Raw genomic sequence first — 22,247 nt, forward strand, 5'->3', positions numbered from 1 at the left:
AACAAACACAACAGGGCACTTTAAACTTAATTTTTCTGAATCGATTCCCCTCGACACATTGCGACACGTGCCTGAATCACGAACACTTAACATTTTTGAAATCATCATACGCGTTTGAAAAGTTCATAAAATCAGTACCAACATTTCAAAAGGGCGAAACTGAGAAATGTAAACAAACTGAGTTTTTTTTATAGAGATGGACAGCAAGTGATGCAATACTATGAACAATTTCATAAATTTTCACAAAAAAAAACATGTTTTGTAATATTTACAAAAAGGCGTAACTAAATTTTGTAGTTTAGTACACTGGAGTCGCTTTTTACGCGGGTGATACGTCCCGCTTAAAAAAAACCGCGTAAATTCCGGAATCCGCGTAAAAAAACCGCGTAAATTCCGAAATCCGCGTAAAAAAACCGCGTAAAAAAACCGCGTAAAAAAAATCGTGTAAAAAGCGACTCTAGTGTGTAACGATACACCGTAAATTCTGAAATCCGCGTAAAAAAACCAAATTAAAGATCATGAATCGTGTCCATGAATCGTCGCAAACGGAAAACCAGCTTCTAGGTCAATTCGCTGCTATCGACGTACAATAGGCCCAGCTGATTTATGATGGATGAAACAAACATAAAACCAATGCAATCAGCATCATTTCCTTGATCCTTTGTATGGCACCACTTAGAAGCAATTTCTTACTGAAAAGTACCCGCACACAAGTGGTCTCCGTTTGATCTAGCATGATCAGTTTCTATGATTTTTGCGCGTTCATTACCGCTGGGAGATAAAATTAAAACTTTGATAATTCCATCAGGTGATTTATTTTTTGTTTGTTTTCACAACCCTCCCTTAGCTCAGTCGGTAAAGGTGCAGCTACAAAGTAAGACCATGCTGGAGGTGGCTGGGTTCAATTCCCGGTCCGGTCTAGGAATTTTTCGGGTTGGAAAATTTCTCGACTTCCCTGGGCATAGAAGTATGATTGGACTTGCCGCACAATCATACCAATGCAAAAATGGTACAGTTTCTTAGGCTGTGAACCATTTGCCGAGTTAAATTTAACTCGTGGTTAAAAGTGACATTTCGAAAGTTATTTTCTATGTTCGAAAATCCCTGTGCTGTCGATCGACCGGTTTTCGAGAAGAACTTAGCTAAAGTTGTCAAAATTTAACTTCTTGTCTGTCAGAAGTAACTACGCTCGGATAGCAGGGTTAATCGATAACATTCCATCTGTCAAATTATAACAAAAAGTTAAAATAATCCACCAAATGGTTCAGAGCCTTAATAGGTATCACCGAAAATTGTCTACGAGGGGCGCGTTTTTTTTTTTCATTTTTTCGTCTGGAGGTGCTCTGCCACTCAATATTATTTTTATAAAAGTGCGGATTTTATGGCCAAACGAAGGATATCTCCAGGTGTATATTCAATGGAATTCAGAAAACGTTTTTTGTATGTTAGCAGTGGTACCACGATCGTTCTGTTACTTGTTTTGTGGAGTTTCAATGCCTGCGGCTTGTAAGCGACAGAACGAGATAATGGATAACAGGAGGCATATTGTATATTTTACATTATATGTATATAATACAGTACATGGCATATTAAGGGGAAGCTCACCGGCCCAAAAATAAAAATATTTCGGTACGTTTTTATTTTTCTAAAAATATTGGGAAAAATTATCAAAAATCCAAGAAAATCAGTTTCTTCCTTAGATTTTTGTCAACAATTACAAGCAAAAATTTTTTTTCTATCCCATCATGAAAAAAAAATTGAACTGTCAGAAAAACCGAAAAGTTGATGTTTTGTGGTTTTTTGAGTCCAACTTTATGCCATAATGACTTATAAAACATGTTTTTGCACGTGAATTTTCTTTAAAAAATTAGAAAAAATGTGATTTTTTCAGATTTTTGATACTTTTTTTCAATATTTTTAGAAAAATCAAAAGGTAATTATTTTTTTCGGAGCGGTGAGCTTCCCCTTAAATATTATTGTCATCACATTCATATAACTTGGAGCGTTTGGTATGGTATTTCCACGCATCCTTCCATCCCTGTGGATTCAAGAAATGCTTTTATTTGAACACGAATCATTTCCAAGAATCAGCTTTGCAGCAACTAAAACGCAGTAGGCCTGACCGTTTTGATATCGCAAACATCAATATTGACATGAAAAAGGATTAGGCATTAAGGCTGTGAACCATTTGCCGAGTTAAATTTAACTCGTGGTTAACAGTGACGTTTCGAAAGTTATTTCTTATGTTCGAAAATCCCCGTGCTGTCGATCGACCGTTTTTCGAGCCTCGGTCGTCAAAATTTAACTTCTTGTCTGTCAGAAATAACCATGCTCGGATAGCAGGGTTCATCGATAACTTTCCATCTGTCAAATTTTAACCAAAAGTTTAAAAAATCGCCAAAGGTTCAGAGCCTAAGTAACTTAATAATTGTCCAGTATGTTTCTCGTACTGGCCGCGTTTTTTTTTTCTTGATTTGTTTTCCGCCGATCTTGTTTTCTGTACTGAGTACCAATGCTACCGACGCCATGGAGACAGCTCCCACACCTGGACCCTATCTATCGACCTATCAACTCATAGACCGGGGTCCAACGGTTTTACTTCCTTTCCGAAGGAAGACGTGATCAGAGATTTTATGCCTCAGAAAATCTCGACTGCGCCGACTGGGATTTTTTGCACCATTACACAGTTACTAAAAATGAGCTTTTCCATATGTTTGAGAAAGTTCCGGATGCCAGTGACATATTAAAAAGCCAAAACAATGGAGCAGTGAGTTTCATTGCTAGACTTTTTACAAATAATGGAGGAATTCCGTCAGGTCCAGGACATTTTGCGGCGTCCAAATTCTTTAAAGCCTGTCAAATATCCTGCACTTGAAGTTGATTGACGCCAATGTCCCTTGAACATTCTGGATAAAATTCACAATAATCACGGTCGCGATCTTCTTCGGAAAATGTCGTATAGATTTATTGGAAAAAAAATGCAACAAGATTGCAGTTTTCTTCCGAGCTATCCTCGACACGTTCGTCAAGATACATTAGTGATAGAAAATTGTCAGATTTTAATTTGGTTTTTACGTAATGAAAGAAGTTCTTTGGAAAGGACTTTATTTCAAGTTCAGTTTTTGATCTAAATTCTTCAAATGCATTACTGATGGCTAAATACAGTTGATCGCATATGTCCAAATTTTCCCTATTATTGTGTAATGTTTATGTGCTTTCTGTTTTCTATTTCTTAAGTTTTTTATTGGTCTGTTGTACTAGGCTGGATTTTTTGTGCTTCTGTAGCTTTTTTTTTCTTCAAAGGTATTTGTTCCGAAATTATTCCTGATAAAATTGGGTAGAAGGTTCTACATTTCCTTCATTTAATTCATGTTTGATTTTTTCGTAGTCTGCTAATTTGTATTCAAAAACTTCCTCCTATTCGCAGTCGTTGGGTCTATGGTATTCGTACATAAACAAAGAATATTCAATTGCTGTGTGAACCGCTTTTTTTCGATCACACAGAAATCTTCATAAATAATCGTAAGTAAGAAGTTTAAATATCAATTTTGTTGGTTCTTCAAGAGATTGATTTGGTTCAATCCTAAATTAGCAGTTTTGTCAAAAATGAACTGCAATGTTTCATTATCCCCAACAACTGGGGGTAAGATACTTTAATTTTCATAGCCCAGAATGAAGTCGGCATGACGTTGGTTGAAATCTCCATAGATGTAAACTTTCACCTCAGGGGGAAGTTGAGATATAATTTGTTCAGCATTTTGGAAGAATGTTTATTTAAGTGTTTTTATGAGCATGGTCTCGTGGAAAATACACTGAAGCGAACACGTGTGTTTCGCCTGCTATGTGAGATTTCACCCAAACATGCTCTAATTCATTACATTTTCTGTAGAGAGCTATGAGGACTCCGCCACCTGACTTCTTCTGAGACGCATGAAAATTTCTGTCGTCTCTGAATACATTAAGGTGATTCCTTGAAGAATTGCTTGATATGCTCTATCACTTGCGACGTCGCTCATTAAATTACTACTCCATGTTTGCTGCACTGTACCAGTACCAGTTTAATTGTACCAGTACCAGTTTAATTGTTCCATTACCAGATTCATTGTTGTGTGTTTAGTGATAGCTGATATTTGTGCTTTAGAAACATTGAGGTGTTAATGAGATTAATCAGAAATAAGGTGAAAAATTGAATTTCAGACCAGACCCTTTCCGATTTGCCGAAATTTTCCATAATTGTTGTAATCATTCACATTTTAGCTCAAATTTGGCCATGTTGAATCCCGCAAAAAATCATATTTGATGGCGTATTTTAAATTTTTCAACAAACTCAAACATAAACTTAAACGTAACTCAAAAAGGCTCTTCCAATCTAAATGACGTCTGAGACAAAGTTGTACGAAACAATAATTCCTTTCAGAAAAAATATGCAATGTACGAATTTTAAAGTAATTTGTGGTAAACAAATACAAAAATGCGCATAAGACTTAATAACAAAAAAATACTCCCTTCAATATTTTTCATTAAAAACTTTTGAACCATGCCATCTTCTGTGAAATTTTCATGTTGGACACTTTAAAATTAAAAAAAAAGTCATGCAGCATCATCTTTTGGAAAAAAATTGAACTTTATGTATACACATTGTTTTCGTTAATTTTAACACAGAAAACAATTTTGCAGGTCTTAAAATGTTTTTTTTTTTCCTTGATGTGTTTTCTGTCGATCTTGTTTTCCGTGCTAAGCACCAATTCTACCGATGCCAGGGATTGAACCCAGGCCTGCTGGGGTGAGAGGTAATCACGCTTACCACTACAGCACCGGCGCCGCTATCTTAAAATGTGTTTTTAAAAGTTTAAAACACTTTTTTTTTTTGATTTTTTACTCAACATTACTTGAAATTTTCTCCAGTGTTTTCCGAAAAAGATTTTTTTTTCTTAAAACTTTGTTATGATTTTTTGAAAAATATCGAATATGCCATTTTGTAATTTTTCCGATATTCAAAATGGGAGAACTTAAGTTCAAAGGTAAATGATTGGCCGTAACAAACAATTAGGGAAAGTTTCATGCACAACGGAGAAGGTCGTGTTTGATCGATTAGCCATTTGGCGTGCAACTGCTCCATAAAATCTAATGATTTCATAATTCTGAAAATGATTTTTATTGCGAAATTAGTGAAAGTAACGTTGCTGGTAAATTACAAGAAAAGGGTGTAAAGTGTGTATTTTATAAACAAATCGGTTAATTTCACTTTCAGAGAACAACAATCAGAACCTGCGGCTGAAAATCTCCTAAATAAAGGAAATCAATCAATCAGTCACAATCAACGATTTCAAGATGGTGTTAGTAAGTGACAATTGTTTTTTTTTTCGGTTTTTAGTTAGATTTTAATGCCTAACTCTAGGACAATATGATGAAAGCAAATTGAATACTGAGCATAGCTAACACATTTGCTGAAAACTGTAAATTTTTCCAATGAGAGATACTTGATGTTCCAAGGAATGCATAAGATATGAATAAATAAATTCAACGGTATCACTTTTTTTCTTCCGATGAACGTTTTCTGAAGTTAACTTATTACTGAGATTTTCAGATTTTAAGAGGACCAAGCTTTAGATTCAGCGGCGCCGGTGGTGTAGTGGTAAGCGTGATTACCTCTCACCCCAGCAGGCCTGGGTTCAATCCCAGTCGGCACCGCCAGGATGTTCTGAGGCATAACATCTCTGATCACGTCTTCTTTCGGAAGGGAAGTAAAGCCGTTGGTCCCTGATTCATGAGTTGATGGGTCGATATGTAGGGTCCAGGTGTGGGAGCTGCCTTCCTGGCGTCGGTAGCATTGGTGCTTAGCACGGAAAACCAGATCGACGGAAAACAAACCAAGGAAAAAAAAAAGCTCTAGATTCAAGTTGTGAAAATTTTACAGAACAAGTTATTAAATATTTAATAATTTATTTGGGAAGATGTTTAAGCTCGAAATTTTCCCAGCGTCATTGAACATTGGATATCCAATTCAGCTATTGAATCTTGTTAGGAAATTATGCGAAGATTGAACTAAAAAACAAAACACAGGTTTATTATTTTGAACACTCTAGTCTGCTGCGCTCACGAACGTCTGAGTGACGTTTAGAATTTGAACTTCCAGCTAAGTAGTTTCTTTGTTCTCCCTAAACATTGGTAAAATCCCTGAACCAGAACATGCACATCGTTTTCAATCTGCTCTGCGCTGGACGCCACTCGCCGCTCGTAGGGAAAACGGTGAACTCTGTACCTGTACAAAGAACAAAGAGTTGTTCTGGAAATAACAGACCCTAAGTGTGCAAATTTTACCATGACTCACTCCCGGATAGCCGGCGTAGTAGTGCAACAAATTTCAACCGAGGGATCGAGATTAATTAGCGAAAAGAATTAAACCAATACACGCAGCTCAATCGTGCAATCACACATTGAAGCGCTCAGTTTATTCCGTAGAGCGCAGAAATGTCCCCTATGACTGCAAATAGATCCAACTATAAGCCGAGTTGCAGACCGATCCCCGCACGGTCACGTTCGTATCAAAACAGACAGCACTAATAAACTCCTAAATAAAATTAGCTTTGAAGCGATCAGCGCTTTTAATTAATCAATTTCGCTTTCCGTATTGCCAGAAAAAGGACAGAGTCAGCATCGCATTTCACAGTGCACTGAATTTAGCCGTATACGAGTGCAACATGTACATCAGAAAGTACAGTCTACAGCAGCGGTTTTCAAACTTTTGACGATCGCGACCCGCTTTGAAAAACTCCATTAGCTCGCAACCCACCAATATTGAATGCAGATGTTTTAAGGCCAAGATTAGCCTAAAAATTCCAAAATGGCTTTAAAACTGCATCATTGCCTGAAATCAAATAACAGAGTGGGGTTAAAATGGCTTAAAATCTCCAAAACAGCAACAACCACAAAGTACAACTTACAACGACCTTAGAAATTGAAATAATGGTCTAAAATGTGCTAAAAAAAATATATATATTTTTAAGCGCCCTGAAACCCGTCAAAATAATCATAAAACGCCGAACAACGGCTTTAACACATTAAAATGGCTAAAGGGCATTAAATTCATCAACACGGCCACACAACTTTTATTGAAATCCAAAACTTCCATTGATATTTCAATTCGGTCCTTAAAACGTCAAAACTGATTGCAAAATTTCAAAATGCTCTACATTTTCCAAACTAGCTTTGAAATGCCAAAATGTCCTTGAAAGTAAAATAAGTAAGATTCTGGAGCTCTAGATTAGTATAATAGAATATCAATTGTAGATTTTTTGTTTTTATTATTTTTTGCATTTTTACCCTTCTTACAAAGAAGGGTATAGATATCACTTGAAAAATCGACTATCGATCCGAAGCCCGGAGGGCCGAGTGTCATATACCATTCGACTCAGCTCGACGAGATCGGAACATGTCTGTGTGTGTGTGTGTGTGTGTATGTGTGTATGTGTGTGTGTATGTAATGAAATGAATGCGCTCACGTTTCTCAGCAACCGCTCAACCGATTTGGACAAACTCGGTGCCAAATGATAGGTCTTGGGGTCCCATTGAACGCTATTGAACGGTTTTGGAATCGGTGAACCGGTTCCGGAGATATGGCCGGAATAAGATCCGGTAAATATGGGCCTTCACGCTGGATTTAACGGAAAACGTATCAAAACCATCATATACCATTCGACTCAGCTCGACGAGATCGGAACATGTCTGTGTGTGTGTGTGTGTACGTGTTTATATGTGTATGTGTGTATGTGTGTATGTGTGTGTGTATGTAACGAAATGAATGCGCTCACGTTTCTCAGCAACCGCTCAACCGATTTGGACAAACTCGGCTCCAAATGATAGGTCTTGGGGTCCCATTGAACGCTATTGAACGGTTTTGGAATCGGTGAACCGGTTCCGGAGATATGGCCGGAATAAGATCCGGTGAATATGGGCCTTCACGCTGGATTTAACGGAAAACGTATTAAAACCATCATACGACACATCAAATTACTACAGAATTCAAAAATAAGATCAATGCAAGTCGTGTTAAGTGTTCCAGACCACATTAGACACACTTGGACATGTTCCGGGTACCCCGGGGAAGTTGCTTGAATATGAATTGAATTAAAACCCATTAAATCACATTAAAATACGATGATAAGGTGATTGGTAGCCTCACCAAATAGACTACACCCGGATATATTCCGGGTACCCCTAGGCAGTGGCGTAGCGTCACTGGATGACACGGGGGTGGGGGGCTTGGTCACTGATAATGACAATAAATTAAATAAACTTGAATAAGTAAGAAGGGTCTGATCACACCATAGGTGGATAAATTCGGGTTTTATAATTTGAAATTCAAGCCGTTTTAACACAAGTAAAAAAATACAATCATTATTTTAACTCAATTTGGGTTATCGCAACATAATTATTAGTTCAGATAAATTTTGCAAGCAATTTAAAAAAAAACATGAACAAGTTGTGCGAATTTTTGAGACCCATCCGCGACCCATAGATTGAGAAACGCTGGGCTACAGTACAGTATGTATGCAAAAGGGGAATTCGTACCCGTCGTACTGAAAACTGAGTGTAATAAATGGTCTGTTTTGCTACACTTGCACGCTTTCTGTTCTAGCGATTAGCGGTTTAATAATTATAAATAGACGCTAAACGAATATAAGGAAGACGAAAATATTATAACGACAGACGTACTACCAGTAGTAAAATTTCAGAGAGGCAAAAATACGAGATATAATAACAAACCTCTGAAATTTCTCAGTACAGCGTTGAAAAATGTAGAAAGAAAAAGATAAAACAAAAACTGTTTATAGTAAAACCTATTTATATACGAAAATATAAATCTAGCGTATGAAGATTGGCGTACTTAGGAACGAGTGAATATACTACGTACGTAATGTACATACTAGCCTCAGTCGTTCGGTTCGTTTGTCGGTCGTCAGACGGTTCAGTTCTTGCAGACGAAAAAGAAATATGTTATTTTGGTATAAAACGTAAGCATTGCTTCAAATTTATCGTTTGAACGCTACCACGATCGCTGATGGGAGAAAGTAGACGGCCCTGTCCCTATGCACATGGCACGTTACCAAATTGTCGTGTTTTGCGCAGGATTATTTTAATGTTGCCATATTAGCTCTGCTCGGTTGATTTATAGAAAGCTAAAAATAGCCATTTGTGACGTTTTTAGTCGAAAGCAACGGATCTTGGACCTACACAAGAACCATTGCAGTCTGTAAAACGACATAAACACTCATGACCATTTTCCATTCCATTCTATCATAACAGTATCGAGTTCATAATTGCTCTCCGATCGTTGGTCCTACGTTGATTCATGATACGTTCGTTACCGCCGCACATTAATCAACGGAAAATGTTCGCTCATCCATCTAAATCTAAAGTGTGTGACAACAGCCGAGCACCAATGTGTAGGCGGATACGCTTTGTTGTCGCTATAATGCTAAGCTCATTTGCAATGTCACCCTTTCCAACCTGTCCTCAGCCCACGTACTTAATCGCATATGCGGCGCGCGGGCCACGATTACTATATTCAATGAAGCAGTTGTAGCGTAACCCATATATATTCTGGCGCAACAGACTGTCAGACAGAGAGACGGTCGTATGGAAAAATGCTGTACTTGCTGGTCTCATCCGATAGAAATGGTATTCCAAAGTAGTGAAATCAAACAATACAACTTTGGAAGCCATGAGCTCTCTGCCATGACATTTGAGAATCACTCAAACCCCTACTTAATCAAAGGCATCAGCTAGTAGTTACATACGAACTACCAATTTCCGCAACATACTTTTCCAATTGTGGCTGTTATTATTGTGATTTGTGCCTTTGGATTATAGCTTCTAATAGTTCTAACAATAATACTTATTGGTTGATGCAAAATCGGAGAACGGAATAACTAATACTGGAAAGGACGACTGTCCTGTGAAGGAACATTCTAATAAATTTAAATGTTCAAATTGTAGTGAAAACCACAAATCCAATTTTTCGGAATGTAAGACTCGCAAAGCGATCCTACAATCTCGTTCTACCGGTACAAATTCCTCCGCTAACAACGGTCAGCGAGGAACAAATTCTACATTCGTACCGGTAGGTACAAATATAACTCCTGCTTCAAATTCTTCATCTATACCAGCTCCCCTCGCTACTAACAATGTTCAGGGACACTGTTCAGCGAGTACATTGACGTTTGCTGTTATTGCAGCGGGTAGAAACCAAAATACTTGCCAACGTAACTAATTCTAACGGAAATTTTGAAATTTTTGAGTTACTGCTCCTAAAATGGAATTTTTACAGAAATAATGATTTGACATGATTATACTGATATGTTAAAAACTAACTCCATGTTTGATGCTATTCAAACTGGAGTAAAATTTTCAAACAACATCGTCATGACTTTGAAATTCAGTAATGGATCCGTAAATCATTAAATATTTTAAATTGGAATGCTATATCTCTTAAAGATTATAAAGACGACCAATTTAACTATTTGAGATTTCATAACGTGCATATTTCCGTTATAACTGAAACGTTCCTTAAACCTGACCATAAGGTTAAAAGGGACGCAAATTATTTCATTTATAGAAATGATCGTCTTGATGGAGCCTGTGGTGGCGTTGCCATCATTGTTCATAGACGAATCAAACATAAAATTCTATCTTTATTTGGAACCAAAGTTTTTGAAACTTTGGGATTTTCTATTGAAACATAATTTTTACAACTTACGTTTATAGCTGCCTATTTGTCATTCCAATGCGTAGGCCAGCAAAAGAATTTTCTTAAGGGTACTTCAGAAACTTTCCGTCATATAGGTCTAAATTCTTCATTATTGGTGATTTTAATGCAAAACACCCCTCATGGAATAATGCTCAAAGCAATTTCAATGGTAATATTCTGTTTGATGATTGTTCTGCATGTTATTACACTATTCAATATCCAAATAGCCCAACATGCTTTTCTTCAGCAAGAAATCCCTCAACTATTGATTTGGTCTTAACTGATTCATGTCAACTTTGTAGCCAATTGGTTACCCATGCTGACTTCGGTTCTGATCACCTTCCAGTAACTTTTGAAATATCCCAAGAAATAATGTCTAATTCCAACCGCTCTACTTTCAATTACCATAGAGCTTATAAAGCAGATAAAAGCAGATTTATAACTATGGGACCAATCTTAGAACCATAGGCCAACATAAGAGCCATTTCTGATACGAATTTGTTTATTTTTTAGAATCAAAATTAGATTAAAACTACAAATTATCAATTCTGGGGTGAAGCTGATTATGCAGGTTTTTATACAATGCAGTATTCAGAATTTACCATTTATACTTGATCTGTGTTCGCTGAAGATGAATGTGCTGTAAAAATTGCTATAAAAGTTGTGATGTTGCATTTTATTGTAAAATAGTTAAAAATACACCAAAATATAGGCAATTATTTAACATTAGTTAGTTGCAGAATTGATAAAAAAAAACGCTAAAATGTAGACAATTAACATCAGTTTTTGACATAATGTCATGTTTATCATACGAAATCGTTCAATCTAACAAAATTTGATTTCAGTTTAGTAAGTTAAGTGAAATAAGTAATTTCACCTAACACAGCACCTGAAACGGTTCAAAAGTACTATTTTAAACTACTTAATGAAATACTAAACAAATTATCTTATGCCGGCCAGTGGGAAATGGATTGTAGACACACACTAAATAAATTATCTTATATTAGTATCATGAAAAAGAATTGTTGATAAATTTAAATTGCACTTCAACCCGGTTTACGATACTACGTTAATTTCCTTCTATAGTTGACCAGTTCAATATAATAAGAAGAATAATTGATATCGTTAAATAAAATAGTTTGAACATATGGTTTATGATAGGGTAAATTATGGCTTCGGCACCCATTGACTGTTTTCGGCAACCGAAATTGAAACGTTTATTTCACTGTATTTTCCCATCAAAACTCTTCGCTGAATGTATTAAGCCGATTCCTTACCTTTTCAGCTTCAATCTGATTACATTTTTACGACTGTGAATTCCTGTTATACCATATTTTTCTTTAAATGAAATATACAAACTACAAAATACGGCTGATTTCGAGTTGCCGATAATAGAACAGCTGGTTAACACGCAGTTCAAATGGAAAGGGTGCCGAAGAAAAAGAGACTGCCGACAATAGTCACTCTCACCTGAGAAGTTTGGAGCGTTGTAAAAACATGTTCAACCCGTTTTGATCAATTCTGTCGATTGGAATTGGTAGAAAAGCAAGCAGCAGATAAATGTCAACAAACAAACCTGTCATGTATGTGTGTGACGCTGAGAAATCGCTAATAGAAGTTCGGACGCTGCTTAGATTGACGAGAATACGTAAATTCCCCTATATGGCTAGATTTGTGACTAAGGAATTCTGAGCTTTTCATTAGGAAAAATACTACATTATATATTTAAATGTTGATTTCTCCACATCTAAACTAATTTTATATGTTCTTGACCCACCATTTTGAAGGGATTTTAATGTAAAATTTGATAGATTTAACAAATTTTTTTTAATTAAACTACAGTAAAGAGACCGTTTGTTAGAATTAGCCACATTATCATAAAAGGGCCGTCTGTCATATCGCTCGGATTTTTTAAAATTACCTCCACAAATTGGAAATTTTATCCACGAGATGCGTTCCGGTTAGAAACTGGATTCAAATTACAGTTTTTGGCACACTTCACCAGAAAGTGCTACTTTTCGACACAATTAAGCGTAACATAAAGGCCTACTTTCCCTAACTAAAACAGTGTGGAATGTTATGTTTAATCATCTAACACAATCACTAAATGATTCTTCTTGCATAAACATATCATGCCATTTAGCCATATTTTCTGAGTGTGAATTTCAATGCAAATAAAATATATAATAAAAGACAAGTTTTCGCGAATGTAAACTGCTGATGAGCGCTGTAAATACTTCATGGGACACATTTAAAGGTTCCCGGAGGAATTTCTACTTCATGAACGTTTTCAACCTCATGAACAACAAAAAGCACGTGCTTAGCTGTGTAAAAATTGGAAATTTACCCTACCTAACATCTACACAGCAAAAAAATAATTTTGATATCACATCAAAGTGGATGCACTACAATCATGTCGAAAATATGGTGTAATATTACTTGCTAAAAAGGACAACATTATCATTAATACAATGCATGAACTGATATTACGCTGCTTTTACTGCATTTGTTTATTTATGTGGTCATAAAAATTACATGAAATTTTCGACATGATTGTAGTGCATCCACTTTGATGTGATATCAAAATTATTTTTTTGCTGTGTAGCCAGGCATGGAAAATCATTTGCATTCATTTCGTGCATTCATTTACATTCATTTGCCCCTAACTTTTTTGGTCAACAGAATTGCGCACAATGATGTATGGAGCTTTTGTAGGTTGTACACCGTTTGAAAAATTCATGTAAATTTCTGCGAGATATCGCGCACATAAAATTAACGCTAGATTTGGCATAAATTTACGCGATATTTTTTGTAAATCTAAGCGCAATATCGCATAAATTAGCAATATTGTATGCAAGCTTACAGACGATTTAGCTGTTTAGTATAGTATAGTTAAGTATAGCTCAAAATTAAACGAAAGGAGACTTTACGCGATTGTTAAAATTCAGAATTTTTTCTGTGTAGGACTGTTGGAAGATCCTCCAAAGGCGTGCCCCTATGTTAGTTAAAATTGGATTCCTTAGCAACCAAAGCAATGACACCGATAATGACCATGCATCAGAACCCTAGTCTTAACCACTTCAAACTAGGTAACAACGAATAGAAGATTAGGAATCACATAGATGAAGACTAACTAACTCATTTTTCCCTTGTTTCAAGATCGTACTCGGTCCAGGCAACCCGAGAACTTATCGATATGTGATACATAAAGGCATACACAAGGCATAAAAAGTTGTAAGGACTAAGATGTGTTCCTTTGATTACTGAACAATCCTGTTTCCCTAGTTTGAAGTAGTCAAGACTAGGAATCGGTGGTTGATCTTACATCCCGTTACGTACCACGAAAAGGTGATTTACCCACGTTACGGGGCACAAACTTTACCCACCCTAGTGTGAATTCTTCGGAAGTTCAAGCAACATGGGCGTTTGTTCATACGAAAAACGTCAACAACTCTTGATTTGCAAAAGATATCGACAAGTTCTGCGTAGCGAAAATTGCGTCTTCAAAATTTATGAAAATTATAGCCGCCCAACATTGCTGACAAATTTGAAAAATAGTGTTAAAAAACCGTATTATTTTGAGACACCCTAAGTAAATCGAGGAAAATTGCTCTAAATTAGTCATTTTAAGAGATACAAAAAAGTTATCTTAAAAAAAGTGGCTTGAAATTAGCTGAGCTATAGCTTTGTCCAATGATGTATACCATTATTTCTGCATATAAAATAGCCATTTTCATCACCCACCCTAGTATTAATTGACACCAACTGTAAGGCGCAACTTTGTTGAAGACACTTTTTTTTCTTCTTAAGTTTCAATTTCAGGCTCATTTATCTTTCCTGCTAAATTCACATTCTGGACCACCGTGTAATAGACCAGAAAAAACGATACATTTATTCTTATTCTTCATCTTTTTCTTCAAAATCTTCTTCTTCTTCGTATTTGCGTATTGCTTATCGCATATTGGCTTGTGTGCTCTCAACTTAGTGTTCTAGATCCTGGATCTAGTATCCTAGAGATTCCGGATACAACCCGGAACATCCAGATCCAGATGACACAAGTATTACCAATATGCCCTCCAAAAGTTCTGATATAAAAAATTAAGGCGTTCGATATCCATATTGCAGTAGTATCATAGAGATTCCGGATATTGCTAGTATTGAATTAGACTCTTTCCTGGGGGTTCCGGATACAGCACGGAATATCCGAAACTTATTTCCAATGACCCAAATGCCACTAAGGGATCGTCCATTAATTATGTCACACTTTTAGGGGGGAGAGGGTTTTTGGAAACTGACGAGTCATACAAAAAATGTGTCAAAGGGGGAGGGGGGGTTGAAAATGGGCCAAATTTGCGTGACATAATTAATGGACCATCCACAATGTTCAATTCTATGGTTCTGACACTAAAAATTGTGACGTTTGAAACTCAAATTTGTTATTATTATTCAACTATGTACCTATAGCAGTGGTGGCCCAGAGGCTGCTCGTAGTGCTTGGATTTCTATGATGCTCCAACCTTAGCTTGAATTTATTTTTGCATTACGAATGTATGGGCAAAATGATTGAAAATACACAAGCTACAACTTAAAATATGAGCATTGAACAAAGATACCACTTTTCGAAAATATGGGACGAGTACCACTAACCTATAAGAATAATTTAACATAATATTAATACAACATACAGCTGTGTTCAACAAAATAGCGGTGCATGCCAATTTTCATACAAAATTGTCAACTTTGACATGATGTAACTTTGTTAACTTATGATCAATTGAGCTGAAACGTTCGCCAATGAATTATAAATATATGTTCAATTTTACGATTACAAAATATTAAATTTTTGGATGCACCTACCGGAAAGTGAGACACGAGGTAGAATTGTTCAAAATAATAGCAGTTTTTTATTTGAAAATTTACGTGCTGCAAATATTTTAAACATATTTAACTATTATGTACATTTGTTCATTGGGTGGGGATTGTTAGAATTTTGAGAAATGTAAAATTTAAAATCTCCAAATTAAGCTCAAATGAAAATTATTAGTATTGCTATTATTTTGAACAATTTTACCTGGTGTCTCACTTTTCGGCAAGTGCTTCCCAAAATTTTATTATTTAAAAATAGAATAAAATAGAATATATTTGTAGTTCTTTGGCGAACATTTCAGCTCAATTGATCATAAGTCAACAAAGTTACATCATGTCAAAGTTGACTATTTTGTATGAAAATCGGCATGCGCTGCTATTTTATCGAACTCAACTATAAATATGACGATAAACTGGAAAGACAGAGTATCGCAAGGAAAGTCAATAGAGACCCACCGAAATAAATTAGAGCAAAAAGATGTTTAGCAAAGGCGACACTGTCCATTTTATAGATAATTTATTTTTACAATTCAGTTCTTAACATATTGTTTTTTCATGCTTTACTGTATTCCGAAGAACTGAACTTTGACTAGCCGAATCGTGAATGAAAAACAATCAACTCCGGAGCGACTTTTCTAGTGAGCGGGATAGCTTTTTTTTCCTCTGTTCGGGACCTAACACTACTGCGACCAGTAAATTGATCTATTGTAGTATATCCCGTGTCCTTAGTTTAGTGCATGTCGTATTACTCCATCACTATTGAGAAATGATGAAGTATTCGATTTTTTTACAGTTGCCACTCTTGCATTTATCGCAAGGATCCGGCTCTAATTGAAAGGTCCCGCTATTTATACCCTTCGGAGTGTTGAAACACCCTCCAAAGGCGCGCCCCTTTGTCAGTCAACATTGGATTCCTTAGCAACAAAATTAAGGTATGACACCGATAATGATTATGCATCAGAACCCTAGTCTTAACCACTTCAAATTAGGGAACAACGAATAGAAGATTAGGAATCACATAGATGAAGACAACTAACTCATTTTGTTTCCCTTGTTTCAAGATCATCCTCGGTAGACAAAGTCGAGTCTTGTCACTATCAACAAGGCATAAAAAGTAACAAGGACTAAGATGTGTTCCTTGGATTACTGAAAAATCCTGTTCACCTAGTTTGAAGTAGTCATGACTAGGAATCGGTGGTAGATCTTACATCCCGTAACGTACCACGAAAAGGTGATCTACCCACGTTACGGGGTATATTTTCATACGAATCCACAAAAAAAAACAGAAAACACCCACATTGGCCCCTCGATATCGACGGTTTGTCTCGGTGGACACTGTCATCCTTTCGGTCCCTCGATTCTCGTTTGAGTGTGTCTGCATGGTACCAACAATGTTGTCTAGGGGTGATGGTTATAAATAGGTCTCTCAGCTCAAATGGAGCAAAACAGGCATTCGGTACCATTGCGTGGGTTTATCTTTCCACTGAGTTGGAAAAGCTCCAGACTGAATTTCTTGTTGCCGTAGAGTGATGAAAAGCGATTCTGGTGGGTAGCCTTCCGAAAAGGAGCTTTACCGGTGCCGGCGAAATGACAACAGCAGAACACCAGCCAGGCTTTCTATATACATAATGTCGAGGCACTATGGATGTTGATGTTGTGTTTGTTCGTTTTACTTGCTTGCTGCTTGTGCTCTTGATATCAAAAGCAACAAGGAACGGTATTTGCCCACCCACGGTCGGAATCGAGTGTTTTCTGCTAATAAGCTTGCGTTGTTTAGCAACGCATCAAGCAACCTCGAGAAAAGCTTCTGTTCGCTGCGGTGGAATTCTGTTTTCCATTATCAACCTCCAGCTCCAGCTCCAGCTACGCTGCCCTCCATTCTTCCGCACAGTCCTGGATGGACATCAGTTGAGTGCCAAGTCACTTGCCCTGCAGCTAGGCTGCTGCCATGCCATTCCTGACCTTCAATCGTTTATTTTTTGTCGTACGTACATACACATTTTTCCTCTCTTTGACTATATACCGTATCTCTGTTGTCTCCTTCCATGTTTGGGACCATGCTCTCTTCTTTCTTCTACTTCTTCTTGGTAGCACTAATACCATTGAACTTGATACGACCGTACGGCCAGAAACACGCTTCGCTCCCTCTCGAATGCCAAGCATTTTAGCCAGCAAAAACTTGTTGCTTTATCAGTGTAATACGAGACGATTTACAAGTCAAGCGTAAGGTTCCACATGGATTTATATATCATTTTATGTTCCATCGTTATAGTGGAGTCTCTTTTGTCCTCGCACATTTTCTGCTGAATGATAAAATTATCTAACCCCGGTGAAGAGCAAAGACAACACTGGGCTGTCATTATCGACTGAATTGGCGTAATTTTAAATGTATTATTGTTATTATTTTCTGTGTGTGTGTGTGTGTGTGTGTGTGTGTGTGTGTGTGTGTGTGTGTTTGTGTGTGTGTGTGTGTGTGTGTGTGCGTGTGTGTGTGTGTGTGTGTGTGTGTGTGTGTGTGTGTGTGTGTGTGTGTGTGTGTGTGTGTGTGTGTGTGTGTGTGTGTGTGTGTGTGTGTGTGTGTGTGTGTGTGTGTGTGTGTGTGTGTGTGTCCATGTTTCATGTTTCACAGTTCCACGATTCTGAATCAAAATGATGCATATTTAAATTTACGCAATCACCTTTAGAGAACCTTAAACATTTTATTGCACAATATTTCTGCTTAGCTTCTTCTTCTACTTTTTGATAGAGATGAACTGCAAAAATTCTACATAATCATTGCGAAAGGTCATATCTCATTGATTTTCTTCATCGACTTTCTCTAAAATTAATAACACAGCTGCAAATACAGTCGATGCTTTGTTTCACATTTTGAATGCACAATACCTTCTACCTTTATGAAACTAGGTATGTGGTGGAAATATCACGAAATGTGTTTGAAATGCCGTTTCAATCTAAAGAGAAAGCCGATTAAAACAATTGTTGAATATATACGCCCTTTTGAAATGTGTATCCTGCATTGTTACTTCCGGAATAATGTGAAAGACGAAACTTCTGATTTCACGGTGTACCTCTGTTATTTTTTATTTTCAGGTCATTTAAAAACCAAAAAGAACACTTGCTACTTGCTAAATGGATATTTGATTAAATGGAACAGTCACACTAGTTTATGCGAAGATTATGTTTTTATAGTTATATTTAGAAAGAAGATAGTTAGAAGCAAAGCACTCAGAATGAGCAGGACACATGTTTATGGGAAAATTTGCGAAAAAAAAAATGTGGTCTCAGACCTACAACCTACAACTAGATCAGAAAGAGTTTTGGTTTTGTCGTCTAAATTGAACTTCTATCCCATTGCCAACTGGGGACAAAAACGTAAAAATGTATCAAAATTCGATAAATCTTGTTCGCGTTGAAGGAACATGATCAAATAGAAATAATGTTTTCCGTCGATCTTGTTTTCCGTACTGAGTACCAATGCTAGTGACGCCAGGGAGGCAGCTCCCACACCTGGACCCTACCTATCGACCAATCAACCCATAAGACCGGGGATCAACGGGTTTTACTTCCCTTGATCAGAGATTTTATGCCTCAGAAAATCCTGACTGCGCCGACTGGGATTGAACCCAGTCGTTTTGGAGTGAGAGGTAGTCACGCTTACCAATACACAACCGGCGCCGCTAAAGAAACATTTTTGTTCTCAGTGTGCACTGTGCTAGCATCATTACCACGCACTGGCGGAAATGACAGCAATAACCACACAACCCAAAATTTTCACTATATAAACAGATCGAAATTGCGATCGGAAATGGCTTTACCGGTTAATGCAAAGTGAGACAATAATCTTGCACGTGTCGGTCGAGCAGATCGGGAAAATTAACGATCAGCATGATCGATTTGAGGTTTTCTGTTTATCTCGAACGTTCGTGCCAATTATCGGCTCATTTTCTTACGCACACTACCTACGTACCCCCTCAAAACATTGTTGCATGTAAGAAAATTCCCATTCACCTGATGGATTGATCTAATGAATTGATAATTATTTTGGGATTTTTGCTTTTGGAGAGTGTTTGCATTTCTTCCGCTGACTGGACCCACTGCTGTTACTACATAAGTATACAGACTGCTTCTCTCGGTACATTTTAGCACTGAAAGAGAGGGACTCGCCACAGAAGATACAGTTTCGAATAAATAATGGCATTTTTGATTGTATTCTACATGTGTACCATGCTACGTGTTAGCCTGACTGAACAAATTGGAGACATGCATACTGTTAGCAAATCAAATTTGTTCAATCTTCTGAGAAAACATTTTTCCAATGATCAGAAACACTCCATGTGGAAGTTTAAATAGAAACCCTCACACCACTAGAATCCTTAAGCGTAAATCATATTAGAGCAACACAAGTGCTTTCACTGAGGTTAAAAATACATGTTCATGGCTAGATAGTGTGAGAACTATTGTTCTCTTACCTGAGAAAAGGAATAGTTTAGCAAAAGTCTACACTCAGCTAAATAAACTATCGAAATTCATAAAGCTGCTTTTTGAATGATTACACCCCGACTTTCTAGGACAGAAAAAAATGACTTGATTTAAATTTCTTGTGGTCCGCTAAGTTAATGTTTAGAATATACTTATGCCCGGACAGGCCCCTTTTTTTAGGTCCACCATCTTTATAAATTTAGGTATGTTCGCACGATCTTGGCCGTATACTGCCAAACCGAAGCATGTTGCATTGTTGCTGACGAAGAGTTTTTTTTTTTTTTTTTTTTGTAGGAAATGACTTTGAAAATATTTTTCTAAAACATTTGAAAAGGCTGTCTTGATGTTTTACCTTATAAAGTCATACGAGATGTATAGTTGGGCTAAAAATATTTTTTTTTTTCCTTGATTTGTTTTTTGTCGATCTTGTTTTCCGTGCTGAGCACCAATGCTATCGACGCCAGGGACGCAGCTTTCATACCTGGACCTTACCTATCGACCCATCAACTCATGAACCGGGGACCAACGGCTTTACTTCATCACGCTTACCACAACACCACCAGTGCCGCTTGTGGACCATACCTATCAACCCATATATATACATGGACCCGGGACCAACGGCTTAGATTTTATACCTCAGAAAATCCCGACGGCGCCGACTGGGATTGAACCCAGGCCCTTTAGAGTGATCGGCAGTCACGCTTACCACTATACCACCAGCACCGCTACAGAATCCAAGTTAACATACCTATAAATCTCACATCATGATATGAGTATGAAAATCGAGTAAAATTTAATTGACCTTTAAGGTTAATTCTCGAGGACTTTTTGTATTCCATAAAATGTGTTAATGCTCTGCGAGCATTTTTGAAAGAAAACTTTTGATAAGATATCATAGGCGTCTCTGTTGAACTTGAAAATATGAGGATCAAAACTACAGAAAAACTTAGACGTCCTAGCTAGATAAACAAAAGAAATTTATCTTCGATAATTTCTACATTATTGTACTACTGCAGCTGAATTCTATCAAAACATAATACAATTCCTTGAAGCAAGCCTCCGAAAAATTTGGGACCTAAACTGTTAAAGATTGAAGTAAGCAATACAATGATCGGTTACTCACCATTGTCAATTTATTTTCGTCAGACTAGAAGCAGTAGCCCGGCCGGTTGGTAAACATTTTTTGTTGTTTGACGAATTGCACAAATCATTCTTGAATCAGACTATTATCAATGAGAGCAATGCCATTCTCCAGACATTATTGACAATGTAAATTCAGTGAAATTTATATGTAAGCGCATTAATTTTCCCAGATATCAAGGATCTGCAAAGGGCACTATCATTCGCCTCTAGCCTTAGGTGAAATTTTGCTTCATTCAATGTTGTTTCCATCCATTCGGTACATAATTGCAACATATATACATATTTTGTACTGGTAGGTGAATAAGACCGACATTAAGTAAACAGCATTAACCCCTGCCTCATTCTCCTCTGCAACGGTTCGGATCAAGCTTTTTCAGTGCTCAAGGACGAATTTTCTCTGACCCTACCCAATGCCACCCGGCGTCGTCACTGTCGCCGCGCCGGGTGGCCTCGGCCCAGGTCTCGGTAAATCGTTGACTCCTGTACGCCACCGACCGGCCGCCCGAATGTCGTTGTCCCGACCAACGGGCCCGAATGAAACGGCGTCTGCGCAGAATTTCTGGAAAAAAGTGCTCGCTCTTGCCGGGCCCGGCGAGCCAGCCCAGTTCATTTCAGTCTGCTTCCAGCCGGCTATTGTTGTTGATTCGCGTGTGACTTGATCCGGCAGCATGTGATAGTGAGTAGGATAGGTCGTACTACGACCCCACCATCTCTCTCTTCATCGGACGCATTCTGTGTCGTTACGTGGAAACGAAGTAGCTTTTCATGGCAATAAACGACATCGAATAGGTTGTAGGTTATGTACATTCATTCAGAGAATTCGCAGCACCCTGGAGTTTGGAAAGTGGCCGGGAGCGCGCCGGGGACGACGCAAGTCGGTCACAATCCAGAGTTGGTGTAGGATTTTTACTAGTTTGACTGTGTGTATGTGAGTGGGTTTTGATAATACGGTGAAATTGTTATGAACAGCAACAGCAAGCACGGGTATCCTTGAAAATTCCAGTGGAAT

The 22,247-nt window shown here is 37.4% G+C and overlaps 1 protein-coding gene across 4 annotated transcripts in view; it reads left to right on the forward strand.

Annotated features, from left to right (window-relative positions):
- Atx-1 (Ataxin 1) overlaps window positions 1-22,247 on the forward strand; it is a 94,141-nt gene that overhangs the window by 42,491 nt on the left and 29,403 nt on the right. The window contains exon 1 of one of the 4 annotated variants that reach the window (XM_065222427.1): window positions 21,870-21,914. The exons of the other annotated variants lie outside the window; for them this stretch is intronic. The gene's annotated coding sequence lies outside the window, so the exon portion shown is untranslated. Of the gene's footprint in view, window positions 1-21,869; window positions 21,915-22,247 lie in introns of those variants that run through there. 4 annotated transcript variants of the gene reach the window in all.

Source organism: Ochlerotatus camptorhynchus, unplaced genomic scaffold (genome assembly GCF_037179485.1).
Source record: "Ochlerotatus camptorhynchus isolate MF236.1 unplaced genomic scaffold, CSIRO-AGI_Acam_v1.1 ptg000169l, whole genome shotgun sequence".
Lineage (NCBI taxonomy): Eukaryota > Metazoa > Arthropoda > Insecta > Diptera > Culicidae > Ochlerotatus > Ochlerotatus camptorhynchus.